The sequence below is a fragment of the Belonocnema kinseyi genome, chromosome 6 (assembly GCF_010883055.1).
Source record: "Belonocnema kinseyi isolate 2016_QV_RU_SX_M_011 chromosome 6, B_treatae_v1, whole genome shotgun sequence".
In the NCBI taxonomy this organism is placed as follows: Eukaryota; Metazoa; Arthropoda; class Insecta; order Hymenoptera; family Cynipidae; genus Belonocnema; species Belonocnema kinseyi.
The window spans coordinates 46,045,342-46,054,458 of NC_046662.1; the positions used below are offsets into that span (position 1 = coordinate 46,045,342).

Consider the following 9,117-nt stretch of genomic DNA (forward strand, 5'->3'; position numbering starts at 1 on the left):
GTCAAGACTCCACCTGATCGTAAATTAAAAATGAAAAATTAATTATTACATTCTCATCCTAGTGAGAAGGTATTGATTTTATGTAAAATTTCCCTTTGTCGGTTTTCATCAAATCTTCACGGATTAAGACCCAATGAGCCAGAAAAAACGATTTTTACGAAGGTGTTTGTATGTCTGTCTGTGGTCTGTATTCTGTAGACACGATAACTTTCGAAAAATTGATCAGATTGGTTTCTGCTTTGGCACACTTTTTTAAAGCCTAAAAATAAAGAACAGGTTCGTAAACCAGCTATTTTGGATTAAAATTCAAAAAGTGAGTGCATTTTCAAAATTCTTGAAACCACATTTTTTCAAGGTTTCAAAATTCTATGTACGTTTATTTATAGTACTCAGAAACTCAAACAATTTACCCGTATCACTTTCTTCTATAAAAAGAAAATTATAAGAGTTAGAGCATTTTCAAAATCCAAAAAAAAAACTAAAATGAACGTTTTAAGCCAAACAACCCATAATATGAAAAAAAGTCAAGAAAAGAAAAATGTTCATTTTTTAAAGTCCCACAAGATTATCATAAAAAATTTTTTAATTTGGTCAAAAAGTTGAAAATTTGATCGTACCAAAAATAATGAAAAATCCAAAAATTCCATTTTTTGGTCAAACTACGCAAGATACTAAAAAAGTGAATTAGCTAAAATTGCGCGCCTTGGAATGATCTAAAAAATTGGTTATGAATCACTTTTCGACAGTTCGCGTCATTTATGTTTTTAGTCGTAAAAAACAACATTAAAAATAAAAAATAGAAAATGTTTGGACTAACAACACAAGCTACGAAAAAAATTAGACAAAACTTATTCATAATAAAAAAAACTATCATTTTTGACAGGGCACATAGTTGTTGCTTTAGTCGTAAAAAATAACTTCCAAAATAAAAATATTCATTTTTTTTAAAAAAAGGACACAAGTACGAACTAAAATTAACAGACAAAAGTTGTTCGCCTAAAATGATCTTTAAATTTTTTATTAATCATTTTCAGATAGGACGAGTATATTTTTTTAAAATCGTAAAAAATAAAATTTAAAAAAAATTAAATTTTTGGAAAAAGGACAGAAAAGACGAAAGAGGGCATAGGATCCTATATAGGACCATATATAGATTCCTGTATTAGACCCTAAGCATATGCGCAGTAGTTTTTCTTTAATCGTAAAAACAAGATTAAAAATAAAAGACATTATAAAAACAAGGAAATAAGAATTAATATGATTCAAATTTTATGCATATTATAAATTGCAATGATATATATTTATTGAAATGATACATGTTTCAGCGCAGCTTAGAATACAATTTAAATTAAAAAAAAGAAACAAATATTAAAATAATCATGATAAACACAATTTGTGCTTTATTTTGCAATATCTGAATAAGCAATCCCAGACAGAGCTACATAAAAAACGTATTATGTTTGATATAAAAGTGTTGTGTATAATGAGCTTTAACAAAAGAGAGTTCACAATCACAAAATTAAAGTTGTCGATCCGTTGCCCTATGATTTTAAAAGGTCTATGCTTGAATACGGGAGAAATTCAAAAACCGAGCTAAGCTCTTTTGACAAAAGAGAATTCACAATCACAAAATTACAGTGGCCGACGATTATGTGCCCGCATAGCGGGCATATTTTTTCTTTTTCTTGTGCTCTTAAATAATGATTATCCACTCTAGGTTTAGTTATCCACTGTTGGAAGCTTCCCCCTATTCCTAATATTTAAAAAAATTCCCATTAAAAAAAGACGAAAAAAAGAGAAACTTCAAGAGATTTTATTGATCGGCAGCATCAGATGTAAATAAAAAAGATGCATTAAAACGAGAATGCGCAAGCGGAGAAGTCAATAAACCCGAATAAGGAAGAGTCCGATTGTTGACCTACTACAACCGTAGACGCTACAACCCTTTCTGCGGTATTGATACTCTTTCAGTGTTTCCTCTGAAGATTTTACTTCGTCCGTAAACATTGGGTGGCTTCAAAAAGCACCATAAAAATCATTAAAAAATGACGACCACCATCGTCGCAGAGAAGTAGAAAAAAAAAATAATTTTATGACTCACGGTAGCATTCTCCCTACTGTATTAATGCTCTTACGGCCTGCAACGAAATGTCCCTCCCCTCTTGCCCTTTTCTCTCCAACGATATCGCACCTGTGAATTGCTCTTCTCTGAAAGCGCTACCTGCAGGTCCTTAAAAGTTAAAAATACCCAGAAATACAAAATTTAATTTTTGTCTTGATAAACATTATCGCAGTGTGTCTATAAAATAAAAGATTTTTTTTTTTAATAAATAAGATAAAATTAAAAAATGAATAAAATTCAACTGTTTTGTCAGTAAGGGGGCGTACTTAAATATTTTATTTAAAAAATTGTTAGTAGGAGATTAAATTACAGGTTTTCCACTGGTATTGTTGAAATAAGAACTTATTGTTTACATCATTATTTTGATGTATTTTAACAGAAATTGCATGATTTTTTTATAAAAGTGTAATGTAATGTAATTCAAACATTTTGGCGTTGGACAGAGAAAATAAATCTTTTCTGCATTAAAATTCAAATTTTTTTTAATTTGATTTTTTTTCTTATCAAAAGTTCATCTGTTTTAAGTGAAATTTCATCTTTCTTGGATAAAAATGTAACTGCTTGGTTGAAAATTAAACTAAATTGTTAATAAGACATACTTTTTAATTGAGAATTCTATTCTTTATTGAAAGTGTAACGATTTCGTAGAAAATTCACTTTTCGTTTAAAATAATATTTTGGCGTTGAAAAATGAACTTAAATCTTTTCTGGATGAAATTTCAAAATTTTTGAATAAAAATTGTAGTTTTTTAGTTAAAATTCCTCTGTTTTAACACAAATTTCATCTTTCTTGGATAAAAATACAATTATTTGGAAGAGAGTTCAACTATTTTGTAAAAAATTCACCCTTGTTTGTTGAAAAAAATCGTATTCTTGCACCGAAAATTTGATTTCTTTTCTAGTAGAAACTTATTTTTTATAAACAAATTTATTATATTTAATTTTGATCGTGAAAAGTCACTTGACATCTTTTTTAACAGAAAATTCAACTAATAAAAAAATTCTTTCTGATTTAAAATCTGATTTATTTTAGTATAAATTTCATTTTTTTACGAAAATGCAACTTCTTGGTTAGGAATTATTCTTCTTTGCTTTAGAATTTTACTATTTTATTTGGAAAATTTGGTTGAATTACTGTGTTAAGAAATCATTTTTTTATGATTTATATTTTTAGTTGAAACTTCATCTCTTTGGTTGAAATTTTAGCTGTCTTATTAAAAATTAATCTTTTTTAATTGAAAATTAAACTACTTGGGTTAAAGTTAAACTATATTTTCAAAAGATTAATTCTTTGTGAAATAGAATTTTTGAAATAGACAAATATTGCAATAATCAACTTTATCCAATGAAAGTACCGTTAACGTTATTTTATTTTTAATTAATCTGGTTTTATTTGAAATTAAAACATTTTGAGTTGAAATGTTGACTATTACATTTTTCGTGGAGAATTAATATATTTCGTAAAATCTTCACTATTCTGTTCAAAACTCGTTTTTTTTAAATTGATAAATTTAACTTTGTTGAATAAAAATATAACTGTTCAATTTTTGGTTGAAATTAATATTTTTAATTGAAAATTCACATTTTCTTGTAGAAAATTCAACTATTTAATGGAAAATTGTTGTATTTTGTTGAAAATGGCTTTTTGGCTGAATTCCAATTGTTTTTTATTTCCAATTAAAGTAATTTTTGGTTGAAGATTTATTTTTTTGGTTTATGATTGAACTATTACGTTGAAAATGCGTTGTTTTTAGTGGTTTATACTAATTTTTTAACCGAAAATATAACTTCTGCATTTTTAGTTAACAAATTATATTTTTGGTTAAAAATTGATATTTTCTAGTTAAAAGTTCAACTATTTACTGGAAAATTTATGCATTTTTTTCAATTTGCCTTTTTGGTTCAATTCCGTTGGTTTTGGTTTCAAATTAAAATAATTTTTTGTTAGAGATTTAATTTCTTTGGTCGAAAATTTAACTGTTATGTTCTTTTTATTTGATTTAGAAATAATTTTCTTAATCGAAAATATAACTATTCAATTTTTAGTTAAATGTTTATATTTTTAAGTAGAGATTCATATTTTCTATTTGGAAATTCAACTATTTAGACGAAATTCATGTGCTTTGTTAAAAACTTAATTTCTTTTTTAGCAGAAACTTATTTTTGATAAAAAAAATATTATATTATATTTTTATCGTGAAAAGTAAATATTTTTTAACAGAAAATTCAATTACAAAAAAAAATTCTTTTTAATTTAAAATTGATCTGTTTTAGTAAAGATTTCATTTTTTAATGAAAATGCAATTTCTTGGTCAGAAATTATTTTTCTTTGCTTGAGAACTATTTTATTCGACAAATTTGGTTGAATCACTATGTTAAAAATAATTTTTATTATTATTTATATTTTCAGTTAAAAATTCATCTCTTTGTTTGAAATTGTAATTATTTTGTTAAAAATTAATCTTTTTAATTCAAAATTCAACTGCTTGGGTTAAAGTTAAACTGTACTTTCAAAAATATAATGCTTTGTTTGAAGGCTTGGTTCAAATTTAACTTTTCAACGGAAAACCCCCTTTTTTGTTTAAAATTAATTTTTTAACTGAAAATGTCATCACCATTTTTTGAAAGATATATCTTTTTTGAATGTACCAATATTTTAATAATCAACTTTATTCAATGGAAGTAACGTTAACGTTATTTCGTTTTTAATTAATCTGGTTTTATTTGAAATTAAAACCTTTTTCAGCGGAAATTTCGACAATTAAATTTTTCATGGAGAATTCATATTTTTCGTTCAAATCTTCACTATGCCGTTCAAAATTCGTTTTTTTTTTTGGATTTACCTTTTTAAACTAAAACTTTTTGGCTGAATTTCAACTGTTTTTTTTCCAATCAAATTAATTTTCGGTTGAAGATTAATTTTTTTAGTGGCTGAACTATTATTTTGAAAATTCGTCGTTTTTATGGTTTATAATAATTTTGTTAACAGAAAATATGACTGCTGCATTTTTATTTGACAAGTTATATTTTTGGTTTAAAATTGATATTTTAAATTTCCATTTTCTAGTTAAAATTTCAAGTATTCACTGGAAAATTCAGGTACTTATTTTTAATTCGCCTTTTTGGTAAAATTCCACTCGTTTTGGATACAAATTAAAATAATGTTTTGTCAAAGAATTAAATTCTTTGGTTGAAAATTTAACGTTTATGTTGGTTTTATTTGCTATAGAATTAATTTTCTTAATAAAAAATATAACTTTTCAATTTTTAGTTAAATATTTATATTTTCAAATAAAACTTCATATTTTTTCTTTAGAAATTCAACTGTTAAAGCAATAATTCATGTACTTTGTTCAAAATTCGTATTTTTGGTTGATTTTTGGTTTATTTTTGTAGTTGAAAATTAAATTTTTTGTTAAAAATCGTTCATTTGTAGTAAAAAATTAAACTTCTTGGTCATTATTTCATAACTTTTAATTGAAAAAGCAATTGATTAGTGGAAAATTATTCTGTTTTGTTTGAGGATTTAACTATTTAGCTAAAAATGCATCTTTTTTAAAAAAAATCTTTTCTGGTTAAAGATTCATTATTTTAGTTGAAAATCCCAACATTTGGATGTCAATGAACTATTTCTTTTAGGATTCGTTTGTTCAGATTCTAATTTAAAACCTTTTAGTAAATTCAGCAATCTAATAAAAAATTAAACTATTTGGTTGAAAATATCACTATTTAGTTAAAAATTAATCTTTTTTTAGTTGAAAATTCAACTATTCGTTTAAAAATTAATGTATTTTGCTAAAAAATTGGCTTTTTTTCGTCCATAATTAATCTTCATGGTTAAAAAACTTTTTTTTTGTAAAAAATTAATTTCTGTGGTTTTAAAACTAATAATATTTTTAAAAATCCATACATTTTTTTGTAAAAAATGAAACTGATTGGTTGAAAATTAAATTACTTGGTTGCCAGTTGAAGTACTTTGACAAATTTTTTTTAAAGTTAAAGTTTTTTAGAATTTTTTGTTTGGTTAGGAATTAAACTATTTTCTAGAAAAAAAAATTTTCTGGTTAAAAATTAATTCTTTACCTGAAAATTTAACTGTTTCATTCTTGTTAAAAAATATATCTTATGTGAGTTGAAAATTTAAATATTTGATAGAAAATTGATCTGTTTAGTTAAAAATTCGTTGTTTGTTTGTATAGAAAAGCAATTTTTTTTGGTTTAAAATCCTTTTTTCTTTTCTGTTAAAAATAATTTATTTTTTCTAAAAATTGGTCTATTTAATTTTTAGTTTGAATTTTAACAACTTTAAAAAAATGTGTAGCTTAAATGTTCTCTTTGATTAAAAATGTAACTTTTTTATTGTAAAATTTTTGTTTAACAAAAGTTATTTTTTCATTTGAAAAATTTTACTCCTTCATTTTTTTAAATCTATCTTCCGTTAGTTGAAAATTTAACTATTTTGTTAAAAATTTGTTTTTAGGGTAAAAAAATAATTTCTTCAATTTGAAATTTTTAAGAAACCTCAGCAAAAATTCGTAGTTTTGTACACGATTGGAACTCAAAATATATATTTTTTATCATTCTTGTATTTTGTTAAAATTAGCATTTTTTTAGTAGAAAATTAATCTTCCTGGCTACAATATTTTTTTGAAAACTTGTTCTTTGTTTGATTGAAAACTAATTTTTTTAATGTAAATGTAATTATTTGACATTTAGATGAAAAATGATATTTTATAGTTGAAAATAAACTTATTTGATAAAAAATTAATGTATTTTGTCCAAGGTAAATTTTTTTGGTAAAAGATTAAGGTTCGTAGTTGAAAATTCACTTTCTTTGTGAAAGATTCATAATTTTTATTAAAAATGTGTTTCTTTGGCTGAAAATTTATTTATTTTGTTAAAAATCCGTCTTGTTTGTTTAAAAACATTTTTTTTAACTGAATGATTAGCTATTTCATGTTTTATTTAAAAATTTACATTTTCAAAATTCAACTATTTTGTTTAAAAATTCATATACATATTTAGTGGAAAATTCGTCGTTTTTGGTGAAACATTAATATTCTTGATTAAAAATTTATTTCTTTGGTCGAAAATTCAACTATTTTGTTGAAAATTCATTGATGGTTGAAAATAATTTCCATAACTAAAAATTAACATGTTCCATTTGTTTAAACAATTTATTATCGTTCATGATTATATTTTTTCATATATTCGCTAGAAAGTTTAAATTGTCTAAATCTTTTAAATTTTCGTCCACTTTTTACTTAGTGAGTTAATAATTAATTAAGATCCATATAGAAAATTTAAAGAATGTTTCAAATGTATGTTTTATTTCAGAAAAATATATTCACAAAAAAGAAAGAGATTCTTTAAGATATGATTTACTGTAATGTTTATTTATTATTGGTTCATAAATAAAAAGGTAAATCAAAGTTCAATATTTCAGGAAAACTAGCAACTTTCTAGTACTTATCTAAGATAAGATATTAATAAACAATGATAAACAGTGTAAACAACTATATTTGTTTACTTGGGTATTTATTACTTTGCTAAGTAAAAAGTGGGTAAGAAGTTAAAAAATTTATTACAAATAACCATAACTATTTGGAATTATTATAGGTACAGAAGTTGTAAATAATAATAATAATAATTTGCTTTAACAATTATTTTTGATGAATTTTATTAATTATTAATTTAGTTACTTTAAGTGAAAAATAAATAGAAAATTAAAAATTTCAGGAAACAACCGCAACTTTATACCATTAGATAAAGAGAATATTATTAGGAATGATAATAAATTCTTTAAACAATTATTTTTGTTAACATACATTAAGTATCACTACGCTCGATTGGACAAAAAGTAGAGCATTTTGGAAAGAACCGCTGCTTTCTAACCCTATTCTAAGAGCAAATTTCTGAAATTAATAATAAATTGTTTAAACTATTTTATTAAAAATTCGTATTTTTTATTTGAATTTATCTGGTTTTGATTGAAATATAACTAGTACATTTTTCATATTTTTCATGTTATGGTTTTGACCAGATAAAATGTATTAAATAATTCTATGTTCATTGTTTTTGTCAATTAGTCTAAAATCAATATTTTTTTAAAACATTGATTTTTATTTATAAATTGTGAAAAAATAATTTCGAAGTTTGAAAAATACTGATTTTAAATTAGTAGATAAAAAACAATTAACATCAAATTATTTATTACATTTTTCATTGAGAATCCATCTCTTTTGTTTAAAAATTTAACTATTTTGTTGATAAATTGTTCGTTTTGGATTGCAACTGTATTTTCTAACTGAAAATTTAACCATTTCGGTTGAAAATTGAAGATTCGGAAAGCAGAACCGAACGAGCGCTTGAGCAATGGGCAGAGGAGTGGGAATGACGCGCAGAAAACGCGACGAAAAATCCGTTCTCTCTTTCGTCGCGATTTCTGCGCATCATCCCCACTCCTGGCTACTGCTCGAGCGCTCGTTCGATTCTGCTTTCCGAGCCTTCAATAACTGAAGGCCAACGAGATGAATGATTATACTCTTTGGCTAAAAATTTAACTATTTTCATGTAAATTTGTTTTTTTTTTTATTGAAAATAAATTTTTCAACTAAAAATGTAACTATTCTATTTTTGGATGGAAATTGATCTTTTTCTAGTTAGAAATGCAACAACTTCGTTTAAAATTCATCTATTTGTTTAAAAAAAAACAATCCTTTTCGGTTTAAAATTCGCATAAAGCAGGGGGAATTAGGCGATAGGAAGGGTGAGGAAATGAAGGGGGTAAGTAGAGTAAATGAAAGGTGCGGAAGCAGGGACAGTAAGAGAAAATGGTACAAGAGGAAGTAGGGGACATAAGAAGAAATGGTGATAGTGGAAGTAGGAGCAGTGTTGGAACATGGGGGAAGTAAGGAGGGGAAGTGGTGAAAAAATTAGTGAAAGAGAAGTAGAAGATATAAGGGGAGCGTAACTAGAGGAAGTTGGGGGGGGGG

The 9,117-nt window shown here is 24.7% G+C and overlaps 1 protein-coding gene across 1 annotated transcript in view; it reads left to right on the plus strand.

The window, feature by feature from the left end:
• The window catches only part of LOC117175028 (homeobox protein orthopedia-like), a 154,902-nt gene that overhangs the window by 145,018 nt on the left and 767 nt on the right, over positions 1-9,117 (plus strand). The window lies entirely within an intron of this gene.